Below are 10,702 nucleotides of genomic sequence, written 5' to 3'. Positions count from 1 at the left end.
GAGGCCAAAGAAGCCTATAAAAAAGAAGAAAAAAACAAAAAAATGAGAGAAAAAGAGAGAAGGGGCAATGTTACTATCCTTTTTCCACACTTGTGCTTCAAAGTAGCACCATGTTCTTCATATAGAGAGTCTCTTGAGTTATCACTTTCATATACTAGTGGGAATTTTCATTATAGAACTTGGCTTGTATATTCCAATGATGGGATTCCTCAAATGCCCTAGGTCTTCATGAGTAAGCAAGTTGGATGCACACCCACTTAGTTTCAGTTTGAGATTTCCTGTACTTATAGCTTTAGTGCATCCGTTGCATGGCAATCCCTACTCACTCACATTGATATCTATTGATGGGCATCTCCATAGCCCGTTGATACGCCTAGTTGATGTGAGACTATCTTCTCCTTTTTGTCTTAACAACCACCATTCTATTCCACCTATAGTGCTATATCCATGGCTCACGCTCATGTATTGCGTGAGGGTTGAAAATGCTGAAGCGTGTTAAAAAGTATGAACCAATTGCTCGGCTTGTCATCGGGGTTGTGCATGACGTGAGTATTTTGTGTGAAGAAGATGGAGCATAGCCAGACTATATGATTTTGTAGGGATAATTTTCTTTGGCCTTGTTATTTTGAAAGGACATGATTGCTTTATTAGTAGGCTTGAAGTATTATTGTTTTTATGTAAAATGATAGACTATTGCTTTGAATCACTCGTGTCTTAATATTCATTCCATGATTAGATATGTGATCAACATTATGCTAGGTAGAATTCCACATCAAAAATTATCTTTTTACCATTTACCTACTCGAGGACGAGTCGGAATTAAGCGTAGGTATGCTGATATGTCTCCGTCGTATCTGTAATTTTTGATTGTTCCATGCCAATATTCTACAACTTTCATATACTTTTGGCAACTTTTTATACTATTTTTGGGACTAACATATTGATCCAGTGCCCAGTGCCAGTTCCTGTTTGTTGCATGTTTTTTGTTTCGCAGAATATCCATATGAAACGAAGTCCAAACGGGATAAAAACTGTCCAAGATTTTTTTGTAATATATATGATTTTTTGGAAGAAAAATCCACGCGAGATGGTGCCCGAGGTGGCCACGAGGCAAGGGGGCGCGCCTGCCCCCTGGGCGCGCCCCTGACCCTCGTGGGCCACCCGTAAGGAGGTTGGTTCCCTTCTTTTGCCGCAAGAAAGCTAATTTCAAGATAGAGATCGTGTTAAAATTTGAGCCCAATCGGAATTACGGATCTCCGGGAATATAAGAAACGGTGAAATGGAAGAATCTGGAACACAGAAACAGAGAGAGACAGAGAGACAGATCCAATCTCGGAGGGGCTCTCGCCCCTCCCACTCCATGGAGACCATGGACCAGAGGGCAAACCCTTCTCCCATCTAGGGAGAAGGTCAAGGAAGAAGAAGAAGGAGAGGGGCTCTCTCCCCCTCGCTTTCGGTGGCACCGGAGTGCCACCGACGGCCATCATCATCACCGCAATCTACACCAACACCTCCGCCATCTTCACCAACATCTCCATTACCTTCCCCCCTCTATGTACAGTGGTCCACTCTCCCGCAACCCGTTGTACCCTCTACTTGAACATGGTGCTTTATGCTTCATATTATTATCCAATGATGTGTTGCCATCTTATGATGTCTGAGTAGATTTTCGTTGTCCTATCGGTGGTTGATGAATTGCTATGATTGATTTAATTTGCTTGTGGTTATGTTGTTGTCCTTTGGTGCCCATCATATGATTGCGCGCGTGGATCACACCCTAGGGTTAGTTGTATGTTGATAGGACTATGTATTGGAGGGAAAGAGTGACAGAAGCTTCAACCTAGCATAGAAATTGATGCATACGAGATTGAAGGGAGACCAATATACCTTAATGCTATGGTTGGGTTTTACCTTAATGAACGTTAGTAGTTGCGGATGCTTGCTAATTGTTCCAATCATAAGTGCATAGAATTCCAAGTCAGGGATGACATGCTAGCAGTGGCCTCTCCCACATAATACTTGCTATCGGTCTAGTAAAGTAGTCAATTGCTTAGGGGCAATTTCGCAACTCCTACCACCACTTTTACACACTCGCTATATTTACTTTATTGTTTATTTATCTAAACAGCCCCTACTTTTTATTTAGGTACTCTTTATTATCTTGCAAACCTATCCAACAACACCTACAAAGTACTTCTAGTTTCATACTTCTTCTAGGTAAAGCGAACGTCAAGCGTGCGTAGAGTTGTATCGGTGGTCAATAGAACTTGAGGGAATATTTGTTCTGCCTTTAGCTCCTCGTTGGGTTCGACACTCTTACTTATCGAAAAATGTTGCGATCCCCTATACTTGTGGGTTATCAATTCCCTCGTGGTTGGGTTTTGTCTTTGTTTTGCATTTTGTTCATGTCATGCATCTCATATCATGTCATCATGTGCATCGCATTTGCATACGTGTTCGTCTCATGCATCCGAGCATTTTCCTCATTGTCCGTTTTGCAATCCGGCACTCCTACATCCTCCGGCGCCCCCTTTTGCCTCTTTTCGTGTGCGTGTGTTAAACTTTCTCGGATTGGACCTATATTTTCCAAGCGGCCTTGGTACACCACCGGTAGACCGCCTGTCAAGTTTCGTGCCATTTGGAGTCCGTTTGATACTCCAACGGTTAACCGAGGAACCGTAAAGGCCTCGTGTGTGTTGCAGCCCAACACCCCTCCAAAGTGGCCCAAAACCCATCCAAACCCCCTCCATCCTCTCGGCCATTCGATAACGATCGCGTGGCCGAAAACCGCACCTCATTTGGACTCTCCTAGCTCCTGGAATTTATAAATAGGTGCTCCCCTCCGAAATTCGCAGTCCAAAACCCTAGCCCCGCTCCTCCGCGCCGCTGGATACGTCCGCTCCGGCCGAACGCGTCCGCCACCGCCACCGTGTCTATCGCCGCCTGCCACGTGGCCTCGCCTCCGCCCCCGCGCTGCCGGCCCGCCTGGGCCCGAGGCCGGCCCCCGAGGCTCTGATCTCCGCCGCCGCCGCCGCCGTGGTGTTTCTCCGCGCCGCCCGCGACCCCGCCGCCTCGCTCCGCTCCGGCGCACCGCAGGCTGCAGCCCCAGCCGCCGCCTCCTCACTAGCTCCGCCGCTCGCCGCCCGGTGCACCTCGCCGCGCCGCCCCACGCGTCGTCGTCCGGTGCCTCCCCCGGATCTCTGGCGACCCCCCTCCTCTCCGGTGAGCCCCTAGATCCGGATCCGGCAAGTCCCACTACGGCCACTGCCGTCCCCGATGTCTCCGGCGAAGCCCGCGCCCTCCTCGACTTCCGTGCTGCCCGGAACTAGGTCTGAGCAAACCCTAGGGTTGACTTCTATTTTCCACTAAGTCCTTTATTTTTACATCTTGCAGCACTTTTCATCATTCCATATCTCTGTCATCGTAGCTCCGTTTTGGGCGTGTGATATATCAAAATTTTTGTTAGGATGTCCTCTTCATTTGGTTCCATTGCACTATGCTTGTTTGAGTCCATCTTGATGCCCGTATGACTGTTGCAACAGTGCTATAAAATGTTAGTTACTGTTTCTTATCAGATTATGAACATTTGACATTTTTGCCATGATTATTGTGTTTTGCATATGGCTATGAGCTCCACATGTGTTTTGGGATATGCCATGCCATCTTTACAGTGGTGTATGCCATGTATTTTTGTGATCAATGTGGTGACTAGCACAAGCATGCAAAGTAGCTCTCGTGATGTTGCTGATTTCAGAGACTTGGAATTTCACTAAGTCTTTGCTCTGATGTTATTTTTATGCCATGTATTCATGTTGCTTAAGTGAGATCCATGCTTCTTTTGAGTATGTTCAGTAAGGGTTATTTGGACATATGGTTATGCTCTATCCATCCATGTCCTTGTTTGCATTTATGTAGTACCCTAGCATGACTCAATCTTGCTCTACTTTTGCTATAAAATGTTCCTGGCAGATTGTTTACGTGTTTATCAATTTTGCCAAGGTTGTTGTAGTTGATCCATGCATGCTATGAGCTTGTTCTTGCTTTGGTTAGATTCATGAACATGTCTTCTTGCTGGTAGTATGCTTATCTTTTCATGCAATGCCTTGTGTTGAGTGCATTGAGCTCGCAAAGAGGCCTTCGTAAATCTGTTGATTCCATGTCCAGTTTTCTGCTAAGTCTGAATCTGTTAACGAAACTTGCTATGTTTATATGGGTGCCATCATATCTTCTGATCCTTTTTGGCTTATGGTCAATAAGGGACTTTTGTTATATGCTTTGTGTAGATTCATGTCATGCCTTGTTTTGCTATGTCCTGTTCCTGTAGCATGTTTTTTGCTTGCTCCTAACATTGCTTCCTGATGTTAATTCCTGACATGTTAGTATTTTCACTAAGTCTGTGATGCTGGTATCTTTTGCACTTTTGCCATGCTTGTTTGAACCCGCTCATGTGTGATTTAGCCGTAGCTCAGTGTTCATCTTTTGTCAAGCATCTTGAGTAGATCACTTCCATGTGCTTTGTGGCTATGTTGGAGTGCAGTACCTTAGTTTCTTGTTGCATTCTAGATGGCATCATGCTGTTAATTGCAGAATTGTGCCATTATTGTTTTGCTTCCCATTTGCAAACCGTGCATCCGATTCCGGTGATCTTTATATCGATTTCGACCGGAATCAACTCATCTTTCCAGCGGCACACTTGGTTTGCCAAGTTGAGGCCTGGTTCAATCTTTTCCGTCCGAAGCATGCACATGAATTGCATATCACATCCCGCATATCATGCCATGTTTTGCATCATGTTGCTTGCGCATTGCACCGTGGTTGATTGTGGGTTCCTTTGCTTGTGTTCTTGCCTTTGGTAGAGCCGGGAGACGAGTTCGTGATCGAGGAACCCGTTGAGTACGCTTACGAGGATCAAGCTTACGTCAACTCGGAGAACTTTGCAGGCAATATGACCATACCCTCGAAATCACTTCTATCTTTGCTTGCTAGTTGCTCGCTCTATTGCTATGTCGCGATACCTATCACTTGCTTTATCATGCCTCCCATATTGCTATGTCAAGCCTCTAACCCACCTTTCCTAGCAAACTGTTGTTTGGCTATGTTACCGCTTTGCTCAGCCCTTCTTATAGCATTGCTAGTTGCAGGTGAAGATGGAGTTTGTTCCTTGTTGGAACATGATTATTGTTGGGATATCATTGTTATATCTTGTTTACTTTAATGCACCTATATACTTGGTAAAGGGCGGAAGGCTCGGCCTTATGCCTGGTGTTTTGTTCCACTCTTGCCGCCCTAGTTTCCGTTATACCGGTGTTATGTTCCTTGATTGTGCATTTCTTATGCGGCTCGGTGTTATGGGAACCCATTGATAGTTCGCTTTGAATAAAACTCCTCCAGCAAGGCCCGACTGTCGGTGTCAAAACCTGCGGATCTCGGGTAGGGGGTCCCGAACTGTGCGTCTAGGCCGGATGGTAACAGGAGGCAGGGGACACAATGTTTTACCCAGGTTCGGGCCCTCTTGATGGAGGTAAAACCCTACGTCCTGCTTGATTGATATTGATGATATGGGTAGTACAAGAGTAGATCTACCACGAGATCAAAGAGGCTAAACCCTAGAAGCTAGCCTATGGTATGATTGCTGTTCGTCCTACGGACTAAAACCCTTCAGTTTATATAGACACCGGAGAGGTCTACGGTTACACAGAGTCGGTTACAAAGGTAGGAGATCTACATATCCGTATTGCCAAGCTTGCCTTCAACGCCAAGGAAAGTCCCTTCTGGACACGGGACGAAGTCTTCAATCTTGTATCTTCATAGTCCAGGAGTCCGGCCGAAGGTATAGTCCGGCTATCCGGACACCCCCTAATCCAGGACTCCCTCAGTAGCCCCTGAACCAGGCTTCAATGACGATGAGTCCGGCGCGCAGATTGTCTTCGGCATTGCAAGGCGGGTTCCTCTTCCAAGTACTTCATAGAAGATTTTGAACACAAAGGTAGTGTCCGACTCTCCAAAATAAGTTTCCACATATTGCCATAGAGAGAATAATTTACACAAATCTAATCTGCTGACGTATACCGTAGCGTGACATCACACCATGGCCAAGTCTTTATTCGAATCGTTTTACTGTCCCACCTCAGCGCATTTTAGCGAGGCGGTTTCCTTGGCACGTCTTGTCAAAGCAGAGATCGTGTCCCCTTATTCCGGGATTCTCATCAATATGGGCGTGGGTAACCCAACTGCGCCATTGATTACGGCGCTTGGGAGATAAGCGAGTTTTACCAGGCTGGTGGGGACGCATAGTCGTGTCCGCCCATATAAGGGGATAAGGATCCACCTTTTCATCCACGCCTTCTTCCTCCTTTGCCTATCCATTTCCGCGCACTCGAGCCCCAGCACCCAAGTCCGCACACCCCACCTCAACCTTCTCCAGCCATGTCCGGAGCGGGAGGCAAGTGGATGGTCTCCTCCGTCATGGAGGGACACATCAAAAAATTGAGGAAGGCCGGATACTTGTCTAACGACATTGCGCACCGGCTTCTCGAAGAGGGGCAGATCATCCCCACCCCTAGGCCCTATGAGAGGGTCGTGTTCCTCCCCCATTTCCTTCGCGGACTGGGCTTCCCTCTCCACCCATTTGTCCGGGGGCTCATGTTCTACTATGGCCTGGATTTCAACGATTTGGCCCCGAACTTTGTCCTCAACATCTCGGTGTTTATCGTCGTGTGCGAGGCCTTCCTCTGCATCCGCCCCCATTTCGGCCTATGGCTCAAGACTTTTAATGTCAAGCCGAAGGTGGTGCGCGGCACCCAGGCGGAGTGCGGAGGCGCCATGGTGGGCAAGATGCCCAACGTCCTATGGCTCGAGGGCTCCTTCGTGGAGACCCTAAAGGGGTGGAAATCGGGGTGGTTTTACATCACCGAGCCGCGTGACCCTGAATGGGTCGCAGCCCCCGAGTTCCAATCCGGACCCCCTACGCGGTTCACCTCCTGGAAAGAGACAGGCCTGTCGTGGGGTAAAAAAGGAGGGCTGACCGGACTCCAAACATGCGTCCAAACCCTGGTGGACAAGAAGCTCAAACTTGTCAACGTAGTCCAGGTTATGCTCATCCGCCGGATCCTCCCGTGTCAACAACGGGCTTTCAACCTGTGGGAGTTCGACCCGGCGCTGCACCGAACTCTGAGCAGGCTCTTCGACACGACGTACAAAGATGCCTGGAAGGTGCTTTCCAAGGGCGCCAAGGCCCCCGCATCCGCTACCGAGGATCGCGGATTCAGCACGCAGCGTCACGCTAGTGCGGTAAGCCGTTTTTACCTTTTATAGTGTATTAGTTTTTCATAGTTTGACTCCATGCGGGATCTAAGCTCCCTTACCTTTGACAGGTTTGGCAGGAGACGTCTGGACAGATCAACTGTCCAGCTCCTTTGCCCGAAGGCCCAGCGGACGCTCGCTTGGCGAAGCTGCTGGTTCCGGCACCCTATGTGGTGTTGGAGAAGAAGGCCAAGAAGAAGGCCACGGGGATTCGAAAGAGTGCCCGACGCCTGGAGGTGTCAGGTTCATCATCTGACGACTCCAAGACGCACTCCTCCCGTGAAGACGAGGAGGAGGAACAAGAGACCTCTCCCCCTCCAGCGGGGGGAGGAAAGAAAGGGAAGGCCGCCCCAACTGGGGAGGCCGAAGGGTCCAAGAAGGGGAAGACCCTTCCTCCAGACTACTCCACCAACGCCGACGACGGCGAAGAGGAGTGGACGCACAGGGCCAAGCCCCTGGCGAGATCGTAAGTATTCGGACACCAGAGCAATTCATAGTGTTCCTGTCTTGCACAGCTCCTCCTTACGCTGAATATGACTATGCAGTCCGCCCAAGGCCGGGCTCGACGAGTCGTCGAGCGGCTCCCTGGATTCATCGGATGTGAATTCGCTTCCGACGGCTACCTCCCCCCACCCTACGGACGACGCCGAGGTGGCGTCCCAACAGGTTCCAAGCCAGGAGGAGGTGGTCCTGGAGGCGCCGCAGGGCGACCTCCCGGACTCCAGGCGTAAAGGGAATGGAACCCCCAAGGGTTCCAAGTCCGACCTTGAGCCGGATACCGCGCCGGAACCTTCAACGGTTCCGGACTCCGGTAGGAAGCCTCCTTCCAAGAGGAGCAAGCCTACCGAGCCGGCGACCTCCGTCCAACCGGAGGCACCGGGCAATTTGCTGGAGGTGCTTAACAGCGCCTCCATCGACGAGGAGCACCGCACTATTATGAGTGTGGTAATCCAGAAGGTTCAGTCCGCCAAGAGCGGACTGACTGAAACCTGTGCCAGCCTTCTAACAGGCTTTGAGGTAAGTGAAGAGTATGTAAAAATATTACTGCATAGACAGTAGCCCCTGATGCTCTGTTCGGCGTTCGGAAAGAAAAGTCCAATAGAGGATCTAATAACATTCGCAGGAGTCTAACATAATCAAGTCAATATGCGTATGCAGGCTTCGCTGCTGGCCTCCGCCGCACTGACTGTGGAGGTGGATACGCTGAAGCAAAACCTCGCGCGGTCCAAGAACGTGCTCGGCCATGCCGAGAGGCAACTCGAGGAGAAGGAAGGTAAGTAATACCTTGCGCAAGTATATAGAGAAGATGTGGTTGCAAAAAATGATAGGATCAACGTGCTATTATAGGGGCCACGACCGAGGTGGCAACCCTTAAGAAAGCATTGTCTGAGGCTGAAAATAGAGCAGCCGTAGAGTGCACAGAGAGACGGAAGCAAGAGGCGCGGGTGGAGGAGGTGCAGAAAGAGCTCCAGGCTCTCGTGAAAAAACACGAGAGTTTGGAGCTTGACTCAAAGACGCAAGCGTCTGAGCTTGCGGCAGCCCTCGAAAGCGCGAAGTCTGCCAAGGCCGAAGCCCAGAAAGCCCTCCAAGAAATTGAAGCGATGAAGAAGATAGCGGCGGGTAAGGCATTCATTATGCAAAGCAAGCACGTGAAAGTGAATTACTTGTTACTTACCCAAGTCCGGAGCTCTCCAGGAGCATTCGTAGATTTGCCCGCAGTGCGTCTGATGCCGCCGCCTACTACCGAGCCGAGGAGGGGAGCTCGACGGAGAAAGTGTTCTGGTCTCAGTATGCTGAGGCCGGACACCTCGTGCCTTTGAGCGACCAGCTGAAGCAAATGGTCGAGCTCCACAAGGTGGCCGAACATGCCATAAAGGGCCTCATAGTTTGGCTTTGGTCTGGAGAGGCTCTGCCTGGTAGCTACTTCGGGCTGGTGAGGCGGCTGGTGGATGACTGTCCACAGCTTGAAGTAATTAAGCGCTCCGTCTGCATCGAAGGAGCCCGTAGGGCACTTGCCCGTGCTAAAGTGCACTGGGGCAAGATGGATGCGGAGAAGCTGGTGAAGGACGAGCCGCCGCCGGGCAAGGAGCATCGGGTCCCGGAAGCGCACTATGAGGGCGTCCTGAAGGGTGCCCTCCTTATAGCGGATGAATGCTCCAAAGATGTAATTTTTGAGTAAACTCGCATTTGTGATCCTGTACGCTGAAAACTTGTTCATATGCGCTAAGAAACGCTTTTGAATTTAAAATATTACCTTCTATGCGGCCATTTATAAAATTTGAGAGATGGCGAGTCGTCGGCTTCTGCCCCCATGCCACGAGTGCTGGGTGTTCGGGATAAACATGAGCGCTCTTTTTCCCATTCTTGGGTCCTTCGAGGGAGGCGATCAACACAACGAACAAGACAATCAGATTATAATGCTTGAACACTCTCACTTAGCCATAGAATTCTATAACTTTAAATTTTGGCAAAGCCCCTAGTGTTCGGAAGACCGAGTTCAGGGCGCTATCCATGCCTAGGCCGGACAAAGCCGACTCCTCTCTCTAAGCGGCATAATTCTTTAGGGACTCGAAAACCTCTCAAACAGCGACCAGCTCTCACCTCATCATGACGGTCAGTTTTAGCTTTCTCTACTGAGGTGCTTAGCCCCGCTCAATTGGGGCACAATCGTAGTAGTTCTCCTAGTGCTACCTTAGCCGATATAACGGAACGTAAGGTACCAAAACATAGGAGCCGGGCAAACCCAACTATTGACCCAAGACATGATTCAGAGCTGATGCATATAATGCTATAAGTTCGGGGTGCCGCACTTGTGAAAGTGTTTGGACTTCTCACACCATATTGTGGGGTACTTAAGCCCCTAGCGTATTGGTCGTACCAAAGTGTATGGGTGCAACATGTCATTAATGAACATATATTCGTAAAAAAGAGTAATGCAATAATAGACGAAAGCTATGCATTGTTTATTTAAAAAGGCTGCGATCAAAGGAGAACGATACAAATAGTGCGATAAGCAAAAGATGGGACTATCTAACATGTCCTTTCCAGGGGCGAGCTGTGGAATTGTATGTGAAAACAGGTATACTGCTCGTTATAGAGACCACCTTAGAGTTCCGTAGTGTGGCGTAGCTTTTTGTTCCCCTAGTTGTTGTATCGTTTGTGTTGCAATTGTACTGCCGGACAGGCCTTCCGAAGAGTGGAGTCCTGAAAATAAGAGAAAATTAAGAAATCGGCAGCCCCTAGTGCGGTTTAAGCCGCGTTTCGGGCGTGTCGTGATGGTGCCCCTCCCCCTGTGCCCATGGTATTTCCAGAGTGTAGTTATGTACGCGCAACACTGGTTTCACAAGTTCGCGAGGGCTGGGGTTGGGGCTGCATTGCTACGCTTTCTCAGAACGTGCCA

Source organism: Triticum dicoccoides, chromosome 1A, assembly GCF_002162155.2.
Source record: "Triticum dicoccoides isolate Atlit2015 ecotype Zavitan chromosome 1A, WEW_v2.0, whole genome shotgun sequence".
NCBI classification, from domain to species: domain Eukaryota; kingdom Viridiplantae; phylum Streptophyta; class Magnoliopsida; order Poales; family Poaceae; genus Triticum; species Triticum dicoccoides.
This window is presented reverse-complemented; position numbering follows the sequence as displayed.